Genomic DNA, 25,660 nt, shown 5'->3' on the forward strand with positions numbered 1-25,660 from the left:
TGATATTGATATTCTCTCTCTCTCTCTCTCTCTCTCTCTCTCTCTCTCTCTCTCTCTCTCTCTCTCTCTCTCTCTCTCTCTCTCTCTCTCTCTCTCTCTCTCTCTCTCTGACTGCATGTTTGTGTGTGCAGAAACTTTTTGTAACACATATTTAATGACATTCCCCAAAGTGCATGACTGCATGCTCACAGCTCTCTCATATTATTCCTCAACAAACACTGGCATGGTTCACCTCAACCTAATAGAAATCTCGCCCTACAGTATTTATTTGTTTATTTCGTCCGGGAAGTAATTGCTCCACATTGCCAAGACTTCTCCCCTCTCTTAGAGCAAGCATCCATGTGACAGGCCCATTCTCCCACAAGCCCGCACATGGGCCATGATGAATTAGCTTAATGCCGCGCGAATATTAATCACATTGTCACCAGAGCTGAGCAGGGAAGCAGTTTAGTACTGCAGCCTGGCACACAGCCTCGTTTATCAAACCCCAGAGCCTCCCCCTCTCCCATGCAAACCCCCTGCTTCTTCTCTGCCAAACGAAAGCCATTTTCGCCCAAATTCTTATACCTGATTTATACTTGGTAGCGTGCCATGTCGCGCACCGGAAATAACAGATCCGTATAAGCTCACAATGCGTCGCAGTGCGATTTATACTGCCACACGGCGCTGGTATAGATGAGGTTTTACAAATCTGGACTGACTTGTATAGTTTCATAGCGTGTTTCTATGTCAGTGGTGCTCAAACTTTTTAATGTGAAGGACCCCCAAAATGATACATATTTGAACACGGACCCCCATCTCAAAATATTTAGTTCCAGGGACCCCCCCAGAAGCAAAATTTGAGTTACAAATGTTTGCTTAAAAAGTACATATATTCAAAGATTTGCATACATTTTCATAACTTTTCAAAAATAGCAGATCTACAAGCTCGCAGCGCAGCACTCGGTGCCGCGCTGTGAGCTTGTATATCTGCTATTTTTCAATAGCTAAAGTATAAAATAATTAAGGCCCCTCCACCTTGGGCCCTAGTAACTCAGTCCCACTCCCCCCCCCCCCCCCTTGTGACGTCCCTGACGTCCCTGTGAGTCGGACCTCATTGGGGTATGACATCATCCGATCTCAGTGCAGTACACGATGACATTTTCCACATTGTGGCAAAAAAGCATTTGTGCTAAGCGTCGTTCAGTGTGGCAGTATTCTCTCGAGACAAACTGGTGGCTCACACCATTTTAACCATTTAAACCCCTGTAGTTAGACCACTGTTTTCCGCCAACACCAAATCTCTTTGCCAAATATAAAATCTATAAGCTCACAATGCGTCACCCATTGTGAGAATTGCTATGTTTGGCAAATATCCCTAATCCTGGGGTTCAAGTGGTTAAAAGCATCCACCAAAACAGTCGGCAAAGGAAGAAAATGCTAATTAGGATGCACCAATCACATCCTCTTGAAAGACTTGAATATACATGGCTTGTGTCACAGTGTCTTGAATAATGCTTCTAGGCTATTCAGCCTCTGATTGGACAACAGACCCACCCACATGACAGGAAGCAGAGCTACTAGTAAGCCTCGAAGTAAACAAAAACTTGTGTGTGTTGTGTGTGTGTGTGTGTGTGTGTGTGTGTGTGTGTGTGTGTGTGTGTGTGTGTGTGTGTGTGTGTGTGTGTGTGTGTGTGTGTGTGTGTGTGTGTGTGTGTGTGTGTTCGCGCAGACGTGCATGCACGACCCGCAAAAGGCTTTCACTCGACAGAGTGTTTCCATCCACACAGTGGCTCTCCTGAAGAAGAATGGATACGATACAACTTCATGGATGGGAGTCGGCGAGGTGGCGTACCGTATGTATGAACTCCAGTTGAGGCCCTCGACATTCAGCTGAAACACTGTCAAACCTTGACGCTCTGCAGTCAGGATGGCCGCCCGTCCTGACGTGGGCTTGTGCCCCTCCGACCTCTTAAGCCTCTGTCTGCTAGCTTGACTCATGCAGTCTGACAAGGTGAATAATCGAGATTGCACCTTTCTCCCATCCCACAGCGTGACATGAAATGTATATAAGACACAGACAGACAAAATAATTAAAATCACTCAACACCTCTCTACTTGGATTGGTGTTTTGACATTGATTTCAAAGTTGTAATGGTGTTGGTGTCATGTGTAATTTTGAGAAAAAGTTAAGAAGGAAGATAGTTTCTTTCCGCGGTTATAAAATGTCTGAAAATCACCCTCAACACTTTTGACAAGATGTTAAATTATTTAAGCACTTTCTAAAGTTAGGGGATGTGTTTTTGGTAGTGCAGTATGAGGGCAGATGATTGGATGAAGGACTGACATGTAATTGTCCATTTGGGTGTAGATATCATCCATGTTAAGTTACACAGTGAAATTATTTTGGGACACAAAATATTGTGATTTTACACCAGTGTAATCTTATTTATCTATAGGATGCAACTTTAGTTGGTTGTGTCATGCAAGAGACCTCCATCTCCTCTTCTATAACACATCAGATAACAGTCTCAGCATCCTCTGCCTCCTGCCGAACGGATTCAGTCATCAACCTCCTGTGTCTCACAGCAGTGACTCTAACTATGATTTATCTGTCCAAGTGAAATTATCTCTCCTGAGCAGAAGTGCAAACTGAGAAATTGTTCATGCAATTTGTTACAGATGGATGGTTAATAGAAAATGTGGTAACACTTTCTATGAAGCCCATGTCTATAATGCCTTATAAACATGATTATAAAGTCCCTGAGTGTTATGACTATTGTTGTGAAGCATTATGAATACTAGACAGGTGCCCAGGGGGGGGGGGGGGGGGGTGTAGTAGATAGGTAGGTAGGTTTATACAGTGCTATAAGCAAATTATAATTATGGGATTCATAGAAAATGTCACTGCACATTTTAGTCAGTTGACAGTGAGACTAAAAGTAGAGGCCATTTGTGCTGGGTCCATCAGATCACCCTGGCCTTCATCAATGTCAATGGCACTCGCTGCATGCACCCAGACTGAGAGACCAAAGGTAAACAGTGTTGATTAAACTCAGTGCACCCATTTGAATAGGGACAAGTGGAGTGTTTATGTTGGAATGCGCTTGGTAAATTGGTAAATACACACTTCAGGCATGGCCTTATCAAGGTATCCATAATGAACCTAATAAAAATAAGTGTAACCACTTAGCCACAATTCCCTTTTAAATGTGATTTTTTTTCTCCCGCCTATATAATGGCATAACACAGCCAGTGTTTTATTTTGTTATAGACATTCCAAGCCCTGACACATCCAAGGATGTACCAGGGCTTATACCAGGCTTATACACAATGGCTAAATCTGCTTTGTTTGAGTTTATGAGAACATTGTCACTATTGAGAGCAAATAGAATAGCTTATTCTAGTTTATTGTTCACGCGTATGGGGCACAGATTGAATCGATAACATTTGGACTTGCAGTTTATCATGTCCTGGTACATAGCTACTGTATACCCACGGTTCTACAATTAATCTACATCGCTTTAACATTGGAAGAGGGCATGGGGAAGGCAGGGAAGGAAGAAGGGTCAGAGTGTGTGGCAATGGTGTTAGGGAACGATTTGTCTAAATGAGAGATTTGTCTACATGAGAGAAATTGTTACAATTCAATGCGATTTCATTAAGGCCAATGTATTCTTGTGTAGCCTACTGCATATTGCAATGAAGGCCAATGTCTATAGACCTTTTTTCAGAGTGCTGCTGTGTAGCTGTGGTGTCGGCGCATGCTCTGAGAAATCGGTCTATACAGCATAACTATATAACTGCTGGACTGATACTGTTACGTAAGAGGTTTGGTGACATGCAGGTTTTGGGAGTGAAGAGGGCAGCAGTCGTTGCAGCCACTGTGCATGACCTTGACAATGGCTCCATTTAGTTACAACAATGAACTCCCACAGAGACATTCACACACATTGTTTCTCACGTCAAGGACAGGCATGCTGCCTACATCAACACCACCTGCAGGACCATTCTGTCGTATTCTAATCTCCACACTGCATGGTGAGGTAGGTCAGGACTTCAATCTATCCCTCCTCCCGCCCCCCCTCCGGGCATCCACTGGATTCCACCTAATTTTGTCCTATTGAGGGAAATCACCGCTCCAGAACGGAGGGGCTATTCAGATGCACCGTGGGGACAACTTGAGCCATTAGCACCCAGTGCAGTGACCTTCACAAAAGCACATCCATTACCTGCTCCTTTCTTGGCCATCTTTCCTCAGAGAAGTGGGAAGTGGTAGGTCTTGTGCCAAAAGTGAATGAGGCTTGCTACTCTTCTCTGCTCGGCTGAGACTTCAGGATGGCAATAAAATGTGATAATGTCACAATACATCAGAGCTCATCACCAACAGGTGCAGAGGAAACTGCAGCGGTGCTGCAGTAGAGGTGCAGTATACGATATGGTGATGTATTTGTCTGCTGCTTGAGTGGTATTTATAGATAAGGTCCGTATCTCAAGTGGTTGCAAGGTGAACATAATAAAGGCTGTTTTGATAGTATTGACCTGGGACCTGGCGTAGAGAAGGATATCACTGCCTTCTCAGTCACTGAAACACCAATTATGAATTGTTTACAAGGAATTTGCATCTTCATCATCATGTATAGAGGTACATTCATCATCTTAATTAGCACTATGAAGCAGATTTGAGGCAGTTTATACAACAAACAAAGGTAGTAGCATGCACGCACACACGCACACAGCAGTGCACCCTGATTGATGCAGTGAGTGATGCTTACCCATGCAGAGACATGCGTCATACAACCACATACATAACTATTTGCACATTCTGGCCTACAGTATGTTTCAGGTCGCCCTGACTTGGTCGCCCTGGGATTTTTAACAAAGCACGTAACCCGACGAGCAGAGAATATCTCTCTGTGGACAGACCACCCGGCTCTCAGCCTCAATGACTCAGCAACAACATGAAATGTGCTACTTCTGAGGCCTGTGAAATGTCTGTCTGGCAACAGCAGTCCTCTGCCTATACTCACTAAAAGCTCTATTCTCTACACTTCATGTATTTTCCACTGTATTTTCCACTAATCATCAGTTGAAGGACAGATAGCTACAGTAGATGACATGACCATAATCGTCTGCTGCCCTCTCCAAGACCTACCAGTAGGGGTCAGCAGTGACAGCGACAACATTTTGGGAAATGCACAGTTAACACATTAAATGCCATTCCCGATTTCAAACCCAGCCGTGGTGAGCTTTTCTTTTAAAAGTCGGGATATTGTTTTATATATTAAATAACACTAGCGCTGGGTTATTGGGACCCGCGGGTGAAAGAAAACTCAATCTCCTGTGATCCTTTGGGTGAAGGAAGGGAATAATCTCTGTTGGCTTCAATGCATTGCTCTGCAGAAAAAAACGGCTCTATCTCAGAATCTTTCTCCAAATCGCATCGATTGTCGAGAAATGCTTTTTTTTAGAATTTATAGAATGTTCACACATACACACACAAACGACTAAATGAAAGACATCCACAATTCAACACATGAACCCTAGCATCCCTATTCTGGGCAAGTAATAACAGACTACCATTAATATAGCAGATCTACAAGCTCAAAATGTATTGCAATGTGACACAGTGAGGTTGCAATTGGACACATTTTGGCAACGTGATTTTTGTGCAGAGGGGGGATAAGGAGGGAAACAAGTATAGACCTCTGGTGGATTGTAACCAAACTACTCTTCAATTTCTCCCCAAAGCATACAGGCAGGCTCTATTAGCTCAGTGGTAAAAAAGAACAGGACAATAATAGGCCTATAGTGCAGCTTTAAGCTGTGTTTCCATATGACACATCCATAAGTCCAGTAGCGTAGTGACCCCCCACCGGGCCCCAATGCGAGGATTTCACCACAGCCCCCCCCCCCCCCCCCCATCAGAACACAATATAACAGTATAAATCAGGGGTCTTCAACGTTTTTAGGCCGAGGACCCCTTAGTTAAGAGAGAGATGGAGCAGGGACCCCCACAACCTTTTCATAGATTCCATATAGTTTCATCATTTGACAGCACAATCATCAGTGTATTTTGGATTCATGTCAATTTGTGTTTCGGGTATTTAACCAGCCATCATTACTAATAAACTTGACCTTTTACCGAAAATAGCCGATCTACAAGCTCACGAGCTTGTAGATCGGCTATTTTTGGCTACAGTTATCAGAATATGGACACTAGGGTTCAAGTGGTTAATATAAAAAGGATTGGAAGATTTGGAGGACCCCCTGTAGTAACTCTGTCTGAGGACCCCCTGTTGAAGACCCCTGGTATAAATGCTATTAATTACCTTTGAGTGGAAATTCTGTTCCTAATCCTCCTCTGATCGAGTCACGGACTGATCAACAATATCCTACTTGCTTCTGTAGCCTACAACTCCTTTTCTTTTTTAATTGGGTGGCGGGCCCACCAAAGAAATCAGAGGTTAGTTTCAGAGCCATGCTGTAAAAAAAATGATAACAGCCCTGAACACTAAACAGACGGCAGAGAGAAGATTCTTAATGCTATCGCTAAAAGTAAACAGGAAACAGCTGTCCTCAAGCAACTGATCAGATTGGGCAATCAGTAGCACTCATCAAGAGGGGCAATAGAGTGTCTTCTCAATCCGATAAGCATTTCAAAATAAAAGTTTTATTTCTTTTTTTCGTTTTTTTTCGTTTTTTTTCTTTTTTCTTCCCCGGAGCGGTGGCGGGCCGCCTCCCCCCGGGCCCTAATGCGACTGCATTGGCTGCTTCGCCTATAGCTCCGCCCCTGCATAAGTCCGCAGTGAACCATATAAGCTTATATAATATAAGTTTGGATATTCAGTGAGGAAGACTGTTTGGGCTGGTGATTGGCAGTATGAACTGTGGGGCTGTGGGGTCATTCAGAGAAACTGACATAGATGTGTGGTGAATGCCACTTATTTCTCCATCGGCTGTGTGGTCTTTTATCTTTGTTACCTTTTCACAAGAACTCCTTTTACAGTACAGTACAATAAATCAAAAATTGGGAACAAATACACTGGAGCTGAAAAAAAAGAAAAGAAAAACAGGCAGTGCATAGAAAGAGTGAAGAGCAGAATGAGACAAAGGGAGCGAGACAGAATAGTACCAGGAGCGGATCTAGGTCTGTACTAGATTGGTGGCTTAGCCCTAGGCCTGCCCCCCTACTGTACATATAATATATGTTTGGACAAGTACAGTGCTACATAACAGTGTTTTTCCGTTTCAGTTTCTTTCAATACAATTATATTTAAAACCTTTACATTAAGGCCGCTTGAGGGGCAGAGCAAGAAGGGGCTAATACAAATCAGGTTAAAAGCTAATAAAAACACCTCAATATAATACTTAAAAACAGCATATAGGCCTACTGTGCACAAAACAAGAAAAGTGCAGAGCTGAGTATAGTATGTAATGACATTTGCTGAAAATAATTACAAGAAGCTATAAAACGTTCTTGAAAGGGAGGCCCTCCATAACATGCTTTATCAGTTTCCGAAACACTTGTAATATCCAGATGAGAAGAAATGATTGTGTTTTATTTCATTTCCTCATTTCATTTCATGGCCTTTTGTCCAGAGAACACATATTGTTTATAGAGCTATCGTGTTAAGTATCTTGTATGACATTTCTTGCTAGACCCTGAGGAGGCCTGTCAGTCCGTTTTTGGCTATTACAGGCTGACTTCCCCAAGCAAGTTCATTCAAATGAAATGGCTCAGTAACTGGACAGAAAGTTGCCAAGCTTTTTATAACCAATAAAATAGAAAAAAGATTCTGGGATGTGACCATTTGGTCTGATTTAGCTTTTTTCCGTCTTTCTTTCTTTTTCCATGGTGTCTGTAAAATGTGAATTAGTGCCGCGTCGCCTTCATAAATCTCTATTAGAGCTTCAGTCGTCAAACAGGAGAATCATTTTATTCGTTCATACAGTAGTTGACATTGGCAAACTAAACCCATTACTCACATCAAAATTGAATATTTTATTAATTCAGTTTACCAGTCAAGTCCTGCCACCACAACAGAATCACAAAAAAGAGGGAATAATTATTGGCCGGCTGTACCCAGGGTCCAGCAGTTGTTTACAGCACTGTTGCTCCATGCATCTGTGTCAGACCTTCTGTTTAAATTGTCTTTAATTAGCCTCTCTGGACCATAACTGGCCTCCTGAATAGGAAACCTCGAAAGCCTTATCTTGTTTTTCCTCATTCCATACTCATGCGGAGTGTTCCCATGCATGCATTTGGGAATTGTTGAATTAGCTTTTTTCTACAGGGGTTAACAAAGCAGTATGTGTACTGTTCATTAGCATGTTTGGTCTGAACATATCACAGTGAGCTTGTATTGATTTCTCTCATGCAGCTACAGTACATAGCCTAACTTCACAGCCTGTGGGGGTGGGGGATAGAGATCTGATGAAGCATATAACCTTGGGCAGGGGTTATTGAGTCAGCAGTAAGTTGTTAAAACTAAGAAACTGTGGTCTTTAAACAGCCTTCACCTTGATTAACCCCGCGTTCACCTGCTGCCTCTGCACTCGCTCGCTAACTTAACTTTCAATTGTGAAGTGTATGGAGTGCATAAAGGGGCCACGCTTACTGCGCTGTTCCGATGGGGGTCCCCATTGTGGATTTGTTGTTTTCACTTCGACCTTGGTAATTAATTGGCTTTGATGAGGTGGGGAGAGGGAATGCTAATTAGACAGTTAGGGATCTTTACTCGACTAGCAGGGTTTAGCTCGGGATGGGAGGAGGAGGCCTGGAATCACTGTATGTGAATCCATTTAACCACTTCATCTGAATCCCACAGAGCTCTATACCATGTCTGCTCCTTTTTTCTCTCTGCACAAATCACTTCAGGGAACGTACGTGACATGTTGTGAGCTTGTAGATCTGAAATTCTTACCAAATGTTCACCTCAGCTCAGAATAGGGACGATAGGGTCCATGTGGTTAAGGGATTCAGCTTTGAAGATCTGGGTGATGATAGCCGTTTAAGGGGAACCTGAGACAAACCTGTTTATAAACCTTTACACTTTAACACATTGGTTCTCATAGTGGGGTCCCGGGACCCCCAGGGGTCCTTGAGGGAGTTCCAGGGGATCCCCAGGTAAATAATAGTTAGGAACCAAATATGTGTAACTCAGAGAGTGTACAAATGGAACCAGATGGACCCGTATGACTAAGTGACTCAGACTACTTAGTCTGAGTTTTGCATCTTGCGATTGGCCATTTAAAAAAAATATAATTGAATAAAAACAATCTGTAAAGCATATAGCGTCCCCTCAAAGTGCAAAGTCACCAGAGTTTCTTGTCCTGCAGGACTGCATCCTGATATGCAGTCTTGTCTGCTTACTAAATCCTCTGATTCCACTTGGTTCGAGACCGGGGGCCACCTTACAGTACCTCCCCCTCCGTCTCTGTCTAATTAGTAACATATTAGAGAAGCGTTGACAACAACAAAAAAGAGATCTAATTAAGAGTGCTTGACTCAATTATCTTCTGGAAAGTTCAGTTAATGGGGGGTGGGGTGGGGGTAGCCTCACCAGGGAGTAGAACAGAGGGAAGCTTAGACTAATCTAAGCCGTCCATCACCTCATCTCTCTTACTCAATTAGCAAATCTTGCCATGCGTGATGGACGGGGACAGACCGTGTAGTGTTTAGTTGACTGTGGTGGTTGCGCCTCTGTACGCATTCCTACCTGCAGCGAAGGCCAACCAGTGGAGAGATGTAAATGCATGGAACAGTGATTAATCGGCAGACTGAGCCACTGAATTTACGTGTAAGCATTTCCACACCTGGGGAGAGGTGCTAAAACAAAACAAAGCTACTGACGAAGCAGGCCATGTGGGAAAAAGTAATTTATCTCTACGTTTAATCTGATCTTATACATGGAAGGGTCTTTAGAAGACAAAGTCTTTGGAAGCCCCCTGTCGTTTTCTACGGATCTCCTCCTCGTTGACTCAGCATCATAAAAATACAGTTGGTTAAGCATTGCTTCAGCATTTAACGACACCGTTTACAAGTTCATAGAAAAGCCACTGACTCGTTTATTTTAGTGTGGCCTCACTAGGCCTTATTGTCCCAACCTTCTGTTCATCGTATGGCTAAACAGCTTAGCTAGGAGAATATACATACAGTACCGGCTGATACTGACAATAAGCCACTCCCGACCTACTTGTTAGCGTGGTAGCGTGCACTTTTAGAGTGACCATCATGCTGTAATAAAGGCACAAACCTCCCTCCCTGTTGGCAACAAACAGATCCTTGTGTGCAGATATTTGCGTTGTGTTGTGTTTCGACTACGTAGTTAGAAGAAGGCCTCTCGTAGGTTGCTGAAACATGATATGAAAGTAAATGTTTGTTCCTGAATCAAGAACGATGTGCATGTATCATTGCTGACTCCTACTTTGTGTGTTAATTTACTGAGTTACAATTCCGGTGTGAGCATTGTTTGGTATTGAGTGATCATCATGTAATTTTAGCCAACAACCACGATAGAATATGAAAAATGTGACAGATCCGTCTTCATCACATGACATAAAATATCATGTGTACCAATTTTAGATAAAATGTGACCAATATAAGAAATAAATAAAATAAAAAATACATTCACATAACTCAACCTCCTGGTGGCGCTATAAGAGGCAGACTCAGCCTGTTATAGCGCCACCATGAGGCTGATTTGAAAATGTTCAAGTGGCATTTCTTCCTCAGCCTAGTGGGAATATGCGTGCAGTGGATACAGTGGATTTGTTTTCACTGCAATCGGACACTGCATTCATGATTTGCAATATTTTGTTCACAACGGGCCACGCCTTCAATCTTTAGATGTTCTCGTCAATCAGGATGGAATATGAAAAAGATCATGTGTACCAATTTTTATAAAATCTGAAGGAGTAATATAAACAAGTTGTTTTACATAAGTCGGCCTCCTGGTGGTGCTATAAAAAGCAGATGTGAAAACAGCAGGGCTTGGTCTCTAGGGGGTGCACATTCAACGATTTACAATAATTAGCTGTTCACAGACGGACACAGACGGACACACGGACGGACGGACAGGTTGCAAAACAATCGGAAATATTTCAATTTACAAGACTGACACAATTATGTCCATATACAGTTTTGGCATTCCCAGATATGGGCTTAATATTGATGGGCATAAAAGGGATTCTATTGTATGGACATTGCCAGATATGGCCATAATATTGATGGGCATAACAGGGATTCTATTAGTGTGGTTGCCCTAACAGGGCATCATCTGGGAATCAGATGTAGAGGTCAGCTCCATACTGTATATGGAGATCTAGGCGATGATCCAGTCGTCTCCGATCTCCATGTATGATATCCAGGGTTTGATGAGGTCAGTGTCATGATCTTCATAATCCAGGTGATGATAGTCAGCCGTCTTGATTTGCAAATTAATTCTGTCTTGGCCATATGGAGTGTCCATATATGAGTATTGCCAAATATGGACTTAATATTGATGACATCAGGGATCTCCATATATGATTGCCAGAACAGGCTGTCATTGAGTCAACAATGTGATGTCAGAAGAGGTCAGCTATAGACATTGAGGTGTTACGGACTGACGGACAGGATCTCCCGGTTTTGATAGTAAATTGCCTGGAAGTACCTGGAAATTGTACCGTACCTGGAAATTTGTACCGTACTTGAGTAAATGTACTTTTTTACTTTACACCACTGGTGGAGAGTCATGCATTTACCGATTCTGGTAAACTAAACGTGGATAACCTCAAGAAACTTTTCTTTTAAATTGACACCATGGTATTTCCAGGTCCAAAACTGCAAACACTTTAATATATCCATTACATTTTCATCATAACCAGTATCTTCACTTATTTACACATTTATTCCACATCAAGTGTTTTGCTGACATCATTTCAGCGGTTAATTGCATCGGCCGTGCGGTTAATGGTTACACTCATTGTTGCAAGATTCCTCACCCCAAAAGTCTAAAAATGTCAAAAGTGAATTGGTGTGAGACAGGTGGTAATTATCTGACAACATGAGGCATCTGGGTGTGGGTTCAGCGTGAAATGAGGTTGGATCTGAGCAAAGGGCAGCTGGTGGATGAATTGGCAGGGCTGTTTTCTATTATGTCATGTTTCTCAGGGAAAGACATGCTAAATGCTTTGGCACAGAGGAGCACAGTGTATTAAACATGAATTTTTATTTGAATGAGCCATAGTGGATTGATCCTGGAGATAAATGGGTAAGCGCCCGTCCCCTATAGAGGGAAAACAAGTAAAACAATTTTCTCCATGAATAAGTTTATACCCTGAAACAAAAAAAGCTATGACTGTCTGTGGATATGGCTCAATGTTTGCTACAATTAAATCTGTGACATTCTGCCCTTTTACTCTCATAGACACTGCATCATTCCACTTCCAAAGTAATAGTAGTATGCAGACGGAATGTCATACAGAGAATAGCTGTCCAAATATACTTAAAGAGCATGCTGTAATTCATCACCCCTTTCAGCAAAATCAGCTTTTTGTTGGGGTGTTTACTGTCAATAAGACAACAAATCATTTAATGAAATACAAATGGAAAATAGGTCCTTACATACAGTGAACTAACAGTAAAACTGTACATGTGTACTGACACACTTTAACTCTCCTACTGCCAGATTATTTATTTATTTATTGGGTCTGGTGCCATCAAAAAGCGGCTTACCTTTGCGACGTTATAGCAGATAGACAGACATTTATTTTTTTTATTTTTTTTATTGTGCAATAGTGCACTTTGGTCTGCCAGGCAGCAGAGGGCGGCGTCATGCGAGAATGAATGTGAATTTGCCTGTTATGTGTTGAAGAAGAAGAAGACCAGTCACTGGCCACAGAGCCTTACAGCCAGAGGAAATCAACAAGGAAGTGAATTGTTCTCCGTTGATCTAACGCATAATGGATTTTTTACACCATCACCGCGGAAAATGTGTTTATAGTACACGGCCGCGCGACCCCTCATCAGCTTACAGTCATCAGACGAACGAACCGAATGAGCGCCGTATTGGCATCGAGGTTCTGTAAAAAATGGGGCGAACGTTAACGTTCAAAGCGTGGGGAGAGTTAAGGTATTTATTCATACATGCTGGTACAGAGACAACAGCCCTGACATATGGAGCTGAATCCATACGCACGCACGCATGTACACACACTTAAGTGGGTTCAGTCAGGAGATAGGGCAATTTCTTGAGAAGTATGCTAATAAGCAGGAAATGTATTGAAGAAACTACAAGCACTATAAAAGGTAGGTTACGAGTCATTTTGGCAGGCAATTTGTATTGCTGGGTCAACTCTCGTCAGACTTGTTGGAGACACAGCTTCGTTCAGATATTCAGAGTTATCAGTGCTGTGAAAGTCTCACAGAATAAACAAATTAATTGATAGCACACGAATGACAAAACAACCAGAAAACTGCATTAAGCTATCACTTCATTTAATGAGCACTCCACTCATCATGATAAACAGACTGTCAACTTTGTTTGGAATTGAAAATTGTGTCTTTCAACATCCACAACAAACAGAACGTGACAGAGTGTTAAACATGAGTGATAGTGTTTCTCTGCCTCTTTGGTTCCCTTTTAAAGATCTGCCGTCGCAGGAGGGTCTGTCTGGCAGACAGGCCATTATTTCTTATCAGCACTTTAACGCTGGTAGAACAGCACGCAGCAGAATGCTTTTATCTTTTGTTTTGCTTACGTGCATCCAATCCCGCTCGCCGCTCCTCCACCACCCTTTCCTCAAAACAGTGGATTAAGATCACATAATAGAGATCATTTGTAAACAAATTGGTGGATTCCTTTTTTGGTCCAAGCCTAAATGAGGTAAAACTTCTACTATATTTACAAAAATAAGACAGACAATCAGAGAAGGTTATATCAGGTAAGAAGATGCTGGATTGCACCTACACAAGGCTGCTAAGGCGAGTGTAGAACATGCCCAGCTAAGAGCATGCTGTGAATGAAGTAATCCTCTGTAATCCTCTCCTGCAGTTGAGTTGCCCCTCTGCAAGCAAGCACAAGGTGGGAGAACCAGATGACACAAGGCAAGGCAGTAACACACACACAGCATGTTATTGTGTATTAAGCGCATACAGATAGAACATACATTTGCAGAGGTCATGTACACAAGGCTGGTAGATACTGTATTGTCGTCCAATTGAATGTTGGATGTGTAGAAAACAATTTAATGTGTAAAAAACAATTTAAAAAAATTGTCCAATGTAAAATGTAAAAAAATAATAATCCATGCTTACAAAAAAATAATAATTCATGCTTACATTGGACGACTATGTCGTCCAATGTAAAAAAAAAATACTATATATCATATCATATCATATCATATCATATCATTCCATACTATACTATGTCCAGTGGTGTAAAGTAACTAAGTACATTTACTTAAGTACTGTACAACTTTGAGGTATTTGTACTTTACCTGAGTATTTCCAATTTCCAATACTTTTACTTCTAGTCCACTACATCTCATATCCAAATATTGTACTTTTACTCCACTACATTAATTTGAAAACATTAGTTACTAGTTACTTTGCAGATATAAATGATTATACTGCATTATAAAACATACATAAACCACTTTTGCCCTATTGTATACCTCGGCCATTTGAAAATAGACGATCTACAAGCTTGTAAATCTGCTATTTTCAAACATTTTGTACTTTTACTTTTGGTACTTTAAGTGTATTTTGCTGCCGATACTTTCATACTTTTACTCAAGTACATTTTGAATTCTGGACTTTTACTTGTTAGGGTGCCCTCACACCAAAATACCTATGAGAGTGGAATCCGCGTTCCGCCAATGCATTTCAATGAGAGTGAAGCGGTTTCATGCCAGCAGAGGATTTCTGCAAAAAACTCTCCCTTCTCATTGAAATGCATTGGCAGAACGCGGATTCCACTCTCATAGGTATTTTGGTGTGAGGGCACCCTAACAGAGTATTTCTATGTTACAGTATTGATACTTTTACTTAAGTAAAATATGTGAGTACTTTTTCCACCCCTGACAATGTCATCCATTATGATCTGTTATTACGCTATGAACGCTACGTACAGCCAAGATGAGAAAGCACGAGCACGGGTGCAGGCGGGACTCACTTAACAATGATCATAATAATAGGCTGGAGAAAACAAGCTAACGGGACAGACACTTAAGCACACAGGTGAATAAGATTGACAATTAGCACCAGACTGTTTGAGTGGAATGATAGCAACCGATGAAACCAGCATCAGGACAGGTAATAGCTACAAAGGAAAACAGAAAACACACTTGAAAATGTACTCAGGGAGCAAGGGTGTCGCACCAAATTCTGGGCCCTGGGTACAAGGATTCACTTTGGGCCCCCCATGAATGTTCTTCATAGGGCAGATTTAACCCATTTAGACTGGGAATGCATTATTACGCGTTATTTTGTGCTTTAACTATAAAAAAAACTAGCAGATTTACGTGAGCTTGTATATCTGCTATTTTTCAATAGCTAAAGTATAAAATAATTAAGGCCCCTCCACCGTAGGCCCTAGTAACTCAGTCCCACTCCCCCCCCCCCCCCCCCCCCCCCCCCCAATGCGTAAAAATGCATTATTACGCATTATTTTGTGCTTTAACTATCCACCTGTTTCCGCGGGAGTTTACTGGAGATTATTTGGACCTGTTTGGACCTGGACCACACTTCCGGTTTAACAGCAGACATACAAGCTCACGTCGCGTCGCAGATGCAGCCCGTTGTGAGCTTGTAAATCACATCGGCTGCGGCGCCGGAAGCTCGGTACAGCGTCTGCGCAATGCACTATGGGGCGTTGGAAAGTCGTGGATAAAAAAACTAGCAGATCTACGTGAGCTTGTATATCTGCTATTTTTCAATAGCTAAAGTATAAAATAATTAAGGCCCCTCCACCTTAGGCCCTAGTAACTCAGTCCCACTCGCCCCCCCCCCCCCTTTTGACGCCCCTGCAGGAGACATATCTTGACAGTTTTTAATTATGATAATCTTGGAATTGGACATTTTCACATGGTTCCAATAAAGTCGCTCTTTAAACAGTGTAAGTTAAAGGGAAATATATTAAAGTGTCATTTAGTCCACCTTATAGACAGACACACTGCCTTGGGTGCATAGACATTTATCCATTTAGTTTCACCATCTGAATCCAGTGGTTGGCCATTTCCCAAAAATGGCAAGATATCAAATGGTCTAAGCTCACCCTGGGAGTAAAGAGCATTCTGTCGGTTTGGAGCGAGTTCAAAGCAGAGCTGCCAGGTGTCCCAGTCACCAGGGGAGGGAGGCCAGCTGGTTCATCCCAGACACAGACTACGTAAAGGCTGGCCACCCTCTGTGGATTGACCCCTAAAACCATGCTTTACTGCAGGACACACCTAGCCGAGTTAAAGCCCACATTCAGCACATTAGCGGTACACAGGATTACATCTGGTGTTCCCTTGCACTGTTCACTTTGATGAGCACTGCCAACTAATGACACAACAAAGCTTTCGCCTTAGTTTAGACTGAGGTCTGCGGGAGAGTTTGCTTTGTCAGAATCAAACCTATTTTACTTTGTGTTGGTGTCTGGTGACAAAGGACACAACAAAGAGAATGTATACATTTACAGTAAAAGTGAACTAAACATGCAGACTGGTAAAGCACCATTAAAAATGCTACAGTAGGTTCACATTTTTAATGACTCATCCGGAAGTGTATAGTGAAAAGTCCTTTGCAACTTATTTACCCTCTAAATTCACCATAACCATTGCTGAATATTATCAAAGACAGGATCACGTTATTAACCTGATATATGTCTACTCCCACCAATCACCCCACTTCAACTGAATTTGTCAAGGATTAAGTTAAGAATAGACGTCTTCATTCTGCACATTTCTTTAAAGGGATATTTCACTTAGGATCCCCTAAATCCCCATTACCAAAATATACCCCAGCTCAGTGGCCTTGTGGTTAGAGTGTCCGCCCTGAGACTGGGAGGTCGGGGGTTCGATTCCCTGGCCGGGTCATACTATACTATAAAAATGGGACCCAATGCCTCCCTGCTTGGCACTCAGCATCAAGGGTTGGATTGGGGGGGCTGATCACCATTACTGATTCCCGAGCGCGCCACGGCTGCAGCTCACCGCTCCAAGAGATGGGTCAAAGGCGGAGATCAAATTTCAAATCACAGCAATGTGTCTGACTAATAAATTAATTATTACCCCATTATCTTTATGTTGTTAATTATACATCCGTAAAACAAGTCTGAAACCATACTGCAAGGATATCTAATTCAACCTTACTGAGGGCCATGCTGATAGTTGTGAATACAATCTGAAGAAATACAATTATTACAATATTTTTTATTGAAGAAATTTAAGTAGGCTTGCACTCTTGCACAGTTCAAATATTATGCTTTTTCCATTTTTGTTGATAATTCTTACCAGCAAAACCGATGAATCCATTTTAACAGTAGCCTATCTATCACAAGCAGAGCAACTTTAGACAAAAATTGTCTAAAGTAAGGTCTTTAAGTTTTACCAGCACAATAAAGCAAAATTAGGCTGATATCAAATGCTGAACATGCTGTATACATATTTGTACAAATAACTTCATAGTACTCACATAACCCATACTATCAGACTCACCTCACCGCTACTCACCAGTTAAGAGTGGGGTGGCTCAGAGTAGATGACAGAGTACAACAACTTTGCAATGGGCCTGGTGTACAAGATACACTACGCCACTAAGATACCCATGTACCTGTCCAAATACTTTGAAAACGTTAAGGATGTCCACAATTACAACACCAGAGGCAGCGCCACAGATCACGTTCAACCCAGAGTCAGTCAAAGGGTCAAACTTGTTCTTCTGCTATACCACCAAAATGTGGAACGCCTTACCGGAGGTCTTAAAGGAGTGTGAATCCCTAGCATCCTTTAAAATCGCCTTGAAAAACCACTTACAGGCGGCAGCCGTTCACAACTGGTAAAAACAGTCCTAGCCCGGCCATACCCTCCCCTGATCCCTCTTTGTTTTTTTTCCAACTGTATAGGATATTTCTTTGCACTGTTTTTTTTTATTTCCTTTTTTTATTTTCCTGACTATATCTACTGCATAGTACTATCCGTCTGTCATTCAATGTTATTGGAGATACTTCAATGGTTCCCTGTGGAAATAGGATCTCCTTTTAGTTGACCGTGTACCAGTGAACTGTACCGTCATGAAACTGTACCTTTTCCTATGCAAACTTCTAATAAAGTCTTCAATCAATCAATCAATCAATCAATGGCTTTCAGCAAAACTTTTGTTCTTTGCTATGGCCATTTTCATTACTGGCACCAGATGTTGGTCTGTGAGGTGGAATCTGTGGGATGTCTTTAGTTCCTTTAGGGAGAACATCTGTTTACATCTAAGTAGGTGCTTCTGAACATAATATGCGTGCAGCCTGAAGACAAAGCAGTAGTATAGACTAATGCCCTGGCTACACTAGTATGGATTCTTTTCTAAACACACATTTTCGTATATCCGTATAGAAAAATAATCATCTCCACACGAGTCAACAAAAATATCTAGCTCCACATGATCAGCTCCAACAAGCATGCCAGGCAGGTAGGTGGCGCCGTGGCGGTAAGCGATTTGTAATACCATAGAAGAACATTGGGCCTCATTCACCAATAAGTTCTTAACTTTCTTCTTAACCTGTTCTTAAATTTCTTCCTAAGTGAATTCCTAAGTGAAGTTGAGTCCGATTCATGAAACGCTCTTAGGAAGGCAAAATTGTTCTTAACTATTTTCTTATCATGATGAATGCCAATCCTCGTAACTTGAAGGGGTGTGCCAGCTAATACTAATTATCATAGGTAGACGCCCCACATATCCCAATTTGCATCCCTATTACCATAGGGAGCCACCCACAAATTCCCATATAAGGCACGACTTCATGACACTCTCTGCAGTCACACCTGTGTTTGATTGCTGTACACAGAAATCACAAGAAATCAGTCACATAAAGTTGAGAGAATGAAGTCAAGAATCCCTAAAGTGTAAAGATGGTGGAACACTAGACTCCAAACATTAAAAAGATATACTGTATATCAATACTTCTGTGGAGGTACTTCTGAAGTGAACAGCTAATTATTTGTTATTTGTATTTAATGAATGAATATATTTTATTATTTCACTATAGACATCAAGGTACATTTGCTGAAATTAGAATGTTATCCATATTTCATGTTTGGAAATCGCATTATTAGTGGATATAAAACATTGTATTACTGAAAGCTGGTGGGTGGGTATAGAGAGGCTTTAAGTTAGCAGCTGCTTGGTATGTAATGGGGTGAAGTAGGGTAGGGGTGTGGTTGGGATATGGTGCAAGGGGGGCTTTCAGGTAGGAAGGGGACAGGAAAATGGGCGTGTGGCAGCTGTTGGGATATGGGGGTGAGGTTGTAGTAGGGAGTTGGGTTATGAGGGGGGGGGGGGGGTGAAGGGTTTGGGGGGGGGGCATTTTGGGTTGGGATGCAATTTCAGACTTGTTGAAAACTAGTCTAAAGCAGTGGTTCTAAACATTTTTATGTCAAGGACCACCACATTCTGCAGACCCCCACCTGAAAATATTTTCTGCCTGAGAAGATTTTTCAAGATTTATCATTGTTTAAAAAATATCCGATCTACAAGCTCAAAATGGGCTGTAATGGTAATGCCTTGTGAGCTTGTAGATCGGCTATTTTCAAACAAAGTTTAAAACTGGGTTAAAATGGTAAAACTCTTCCTCGTTTTACAGTTGACCCCCTGGAACTTCCTAAAGGACCCCTGGGGGTCCCCAAACCACACTTTGAGAACCACTGCTCTAAAGACATGATACAAATGTTTTGGTGATTTAAATCATATTATTATACAACTGTAGAATTGAAGAAACAATTCTAAAAATACAAATTATTTTTGCACAACATGTCACACTTAAGAACTAAAAGGCTGCCCTAAGAGTGCTCTACAGTATGCGTAGATTTCTTCTTAACATAAGAACAAATCACAGCTAAGAAAACATTGGTGTATGCCAAATCTTCGTAAAAAACTTCTTAAAAGGGTCTAAGAAGAAATTTCTTCGTAAGAACATTCGTAAGTAGGTTGGTGAATCGGGCCCAATGCTTGGTTGTGTGTGTGTGTGTGTGTGTGTGTGTGCGTGTGCGTGCGTGCGTGCGTGCGTGCGTGCGTGCGTGCAGTGACTCTCTCTCTCACATGCATGGAGCTATATGCACTCAAGCACGCACTCAACGTCATCGTTTACACAGCGGCTCAGTTTTTCCAGTCCACACAGATCCACTGAAGTGTATATTCTGATAAATCTTCACGTATTTATCAGTTTACAAAAAGATCCCGTTTAGTGTGCGAAATCTCCATTTGTGTGTGGCTGCAAGCACCAATCACACAAAAAAATGCGTTTAGAAAAAGATCCATATTCGTATAGCCGTGGTGTCAGATTAGAGGTGTGAACATAGCAGCCAATTGCAATTAAGCGCATGCAATAGGTACAGTGTCAACATAAATTGCAAGTGGATTTACAAACAGATCAGAATTTGTCATTCAAAATCTGCAAATCTCCTGACGAATTCTACATACTCTCTGTGTTCAATTTATCAGCATACACTTTGAGAGGGAGGGCGACTGTGTCACTGACTGAAGGGCAAGTAGGAAAGTGAGACGTTGCTTTGGCACATCTGGCACTCCCATAGTCACAGCTTAATTTGAAATATCTGTAATTACTCTCACATTTCAGTGGTAAGCGGCTTTCAACACTGGAGTTTTACATTCATGTCCTCAAGGTTACATCACACATAATCACTGAGACCAATTTTCATCCTCAAGCTTGGAGATGACCATTTAGTTCCTTTTCATGAAACAAGCGATCCCAACACAGATAATGTAAAATCCTTTCCCCCAACTTGTGTTACAGTATGTTTCCATAATTCTCATGTTTCATTTAGAAATTTCTATCAGAAGGTTATACGTATCTATTATATTATTATTATCTTGACCATCTGGCCAGTGATGTATATCGGACCAGTTACCCATATATGGAGACCCCTGCATGATAGTCAACAATATTATGTCAAAACATGCCCATATATGGGCATTACCAAATATGGGCATTCCTATATGTCCTTAATATTGATGAATGGGCATAAAACGTATGTTAATTAGTAAAGCCAAGCAGGGCCTTGGCGAGTTAGGGCCTGGGGGTTTGATGCCTGGGGATCTCATATATTGGCATAAGTGTATGGGTACACGGGTAAGTGTAAGGGTATCAACCTACGGTCGCAAATATTATGTATAGTCTACCCATGAACAAATGAGACACATTGGCTTTAATTTGAATTAATAATGAAAAAACTCACAGTGAAGTGAGTGGTGCTATTTATGAGTTTATTTCATTAAGTGTCCCACAAAGCCCGGCCAATGTGACCCTGGGTGCCCGGACAGACGCAGGACAAACGGACAAAGCCAGATGTAGGAGCGGTTAGCTCCTTATAGGAGCACCGCTCAACAACAAAAAAAGAGAAAATGTTTCCCATCTTTAAAAGTTTTGACAATCTTGTCAACATTTTGGCCAGTGTTAATGCTTTGGAAAGGCAGATAACATGTACAATACACAGTTTGTATTGTAGCCACAGTATTTTGTCTTTTATTACTTCTCAGATAAAAGCATGCGAGGGGAGCAGCATCTCCTGGATTTCAGCGTTGAATTGTCACAGACATAAATTCAAACAGCACACAGGACCCACATTAAAGTTATACCATGTAACTTTTTTTATAAAACAAATCTTAAAATGGTCCTAGCTGTTAAATCGCTAAAGTTTTAGAACCCCCACTCCGTTATTTTCAGCTTCTAAAGCCTTCTCTTTATATGTTTTCTATGATCCCTGCCCGGGACCGGTTTTCGCGGAAAAATTGCGTCATCACACTACCGGCCAATCACAGCGAGGGTTATACACTGCCGGCCAATCACAGCGCAGAACATACACTGCCGGGCTCTCTGGTGGGTTTAGGAAACACGCCTTCAGGAAGTACACTGCAGTGTTTACACTGGAGGAGTCTAGCATGTAACTCCCCAACCGCTGCTCGTAGAAGGACACGGGAGACCTCATTGAAAGCGTACGCGGTGGTCTGACGGCCCGGTCCGCGAGCGAAAAACGGACGAAAAAAGCAAACGCGACCGCGGTTTGCTATACTGCTACAGACCACCAGTTGAGCAACTTACACAGTATAGCTTTAAATAGATTGTTGGAATGTATTGCCGTAGGCCTGATTAAACCACATGGAGGGTCATGTAGGCCTGTGAGCTTTGATATTGACATCTGGTGCACTGTATATCAATGTGTATTGAATTGAGTTCACTGACTAAAGACCCGAGTAGTTAAAATGGAACAAATAACAAGTAAATTTCACCAGAGCAGTGTTGTAGTGCTAAATTTGGAAGTGATGGGACGCCCCACCCACACACGTGCAAGCGCGTCAATGCGCATGCACATGAAGTGGGTTAAAACGGGTCTGCGCAGCGGCAGAAATAGCCTTGATATAGACCAGAGGTTCTCAACCTTATTACACCAAGTAGGCCTACCACCTCAGAAAATATCTGTCTCCAAGTACCACCATAATAACTGATGTTAAAATACAGGCACATAGACCCCATCCTAACTACGCACACAGGAGGCCAATTTAATCCTTGAATTCATAGAGATTCTTTAGTTTTTATTGCATTCCTAAGCCAATAATTTGATGACCGGAACATCAGCCAGACGTATTATATAGGTCTGTGAACTTCCCAAGCAAAATAGCTGCACAACTGATATTTCCAATTAATTAATCCATTCTCAAATCTTCTATTACCATCTGCTGTCATGCTCATTTCAGCACGGCTGAAGAGCCTATTTCAACCAATTGCTGGGCCAGAATGACCTGTAATATAATATCAACATTTCCTAGAGACATTTCACAAGAGAGATTTCACACGGTTATTGCACGGCGGCAGAACAGAACCGTTTTAGGCTTAATATAATAGGTTTAATATAGGCTATAGCATGATCTCTACAGCTACCAGCCCACCAGTAAGACATATGTTTACTCACTGTTAGACAGTCACAGCTGATGAGAATCCATCGTGTTGCTGAGTCGCCGTTGTACAGTGCTGGTGGTGTCTGCATGTTTGACCGGATTTATACACGGGTAGATAATCCAAGGTAACAAATTTACAACAAACTGCCGTGTAGGCTACAAAGTTTGAAGAAGTGTAAACAGAACACTGTTTACTTAGTTGGTTGGTCAGTCTTCTATTATCCCATAGCCCGAAGGGGCAGTCAGCTTGTTGGTTGGTTGTTTGGTTGTCATGGCGATATTACAACCAATCGGTGGACGGTCTGCTCTCTCTGTCTTGCCTACCTTGACCCCCAGGGGCGTCCCCAAATTATTTTGGGGGGTCCCCTTATGATTAATTTAATGTGCAACATTGTTTTCTCACTCAACAGTAAACAAACCAACATAAAGTTTTAAAGTGTATAGAGGGTATCTGCACATTTCTAAAGTGACAATTTAAGGACTTTTTAATACCTCTAAAATGACAAATTAAACATTGGTCAAATTGTCAAATATTAGAGGCAGAAATTGTGAGGCGTTGTGAGCATGTAGATCTGCTATTTTCGCAATAGAACCATGTTATACAAAATGTAATGCCTCAACTCTTAGTGCTCGTCAGGGTGGGGGGGTCCCCAGTTAAAATATTATTATTTTGGGGGTCACGGCCTGAAAAGGTTGAGAACCACTGGTGTAGTTTTTAAAATGTTCAAAAATAGCAGATTAAATATTGTTTCCCTGTTTTAATGGGTTAATATCACAGTGCTCTCACTCTTTCAGTGCTGGCTATACGGTGACATGAACAGACAACATGTCTCGTGCCAAAAATAGCCGTTCTACAAAATCACAATGTGGTGCGCTGCCACATCGTTGACACTCATTGAGTAGCAAAAAAAAGTTATTTTACCCAGACATCCAACAATCATGCAATTCTAAACTGGTTATGTCCCTCTACACTGCAGATATTAGACACTGATGCATAGTGCGACGATACCACACACACACACACACACGCACACACACACACAGTGTGGAGGGCGGCCTCTGATTGCAAACTGAAACTATAATGGACGGATCAATGACCATCTCAGCCCTCAGGACTTATCTGCTACCCTGAAACCCTCACACAGTGTCTGATATCAGATCATATCAGGTGGAATCAGAAAGGGGTCACAGAAGTTCACCAGCCATTTGTCTCAGCACTGCATGTGACATCACACTGAGGAAACTGCAATCACTGTCGCCAAGTCTGCTTATTATAAGCAGCATTGGGCTTGTTTTTCTGTAAAGTAAAATATTGGTTGCGGGTTGTGTTTTTGGGGGAGCGGGGTCTGGTTTCTAAAGTGTAGTTGCTTATTTGGGCTTGCTTCCTAAAGTTGTTTAACGTTTTCATGTGGAGGACCTCCAAAGTCCATGGACTCCCATCAGAACATATTCTGCTACAAGCTCACAACGCGTTGCGACTCGTTCTTGACCACACCACTGCTTCTTGATCACAACACTTCATAAATACGCTTATTTATCAATTAATTTTATATTGGACATTAGAAAGGCTTCCAGAGCATCGCAGACTTAACGTATCTGACTTTGAATGCTAGATGGCATTCACAATATTATACCAAGTAAAAACAATACAGTATGTGAGCTGTACTGAGCCCCCGGACAGTAGGGGCGAGCTCCCAGACCGCCCCCTCTCCCCCCGGAACCGAGAGGGATAAGTGAAGCACGCCTCTCCTGATGGCCAACTCCGGAAGTGCAGCTAGGGCTGTGGTAAGGATTTCAACCAATGGACTCGACTCACAAGCTTGTGCACTGGCCACAGGGTTACACACAGAGGTGACACTACTGCGCATGCAAAACGATGCGGATGAGCCCCGCAACGTACAGTAACTGTCAACAAACACGGGAGAAGGGGTACAGAAGGAGTATGTGCTGGGTGAGCAACTCAATAGAAGTGGGGATTTGCGGGTACCACTCTAGTTCTTTCATAATACTCTATGGTATGTATAATATAACATACAACTTCCTCCACTTGTGATGTCATGATTCTTCTGTTACATTAATCTAATAACTATGCAGCTGCCTGCATTTTCAGAATTGTTCTGAAACAATTCAGCTGATTTGGAAGCTCATGATGTGTCTCTTTGCAATGCATTGCATTAAGCTATAATTTAGACAGTATTCGCCTATAATGACTTACAAAAAATAGGGCCGCCATGGTTAAAGTGGTCAGACGGATAGGCTGTGTACACGCCCTGTTTTTACCTGAACCTTCTCCTTTGTAACTAAGACTCCTAACTCCTAACTGCCTCTCCTACTTTCTAATGGCCACTTCTGATTCCTAATGAGCCTCTCCTTTCTTAACAAAGCCACCTGCTTCCTAACAACGTCTCCTATCTGCTAGCAAAGCCACATACCTCCTAATAAAGTGTCCTTCCCTCTAACAAAGCCATCTACTATAAGCCTTGATGTGATTCCTCTCTGCTCACTTAACAAAGAGCTTCCAGACCAGACCCT

Source organism: Nannobrachium achirus, assembly GCF_963921795.1.
Source record: "Nannobrachium achirus genome assembly, chromosome: 11".
Lineage (NCBI taxonomy): Eukaryota > Metazoa > Chordata > Actinopteri > Myctophiformes > Myctophidae > Nannobrachium > Nannobrachium achirus.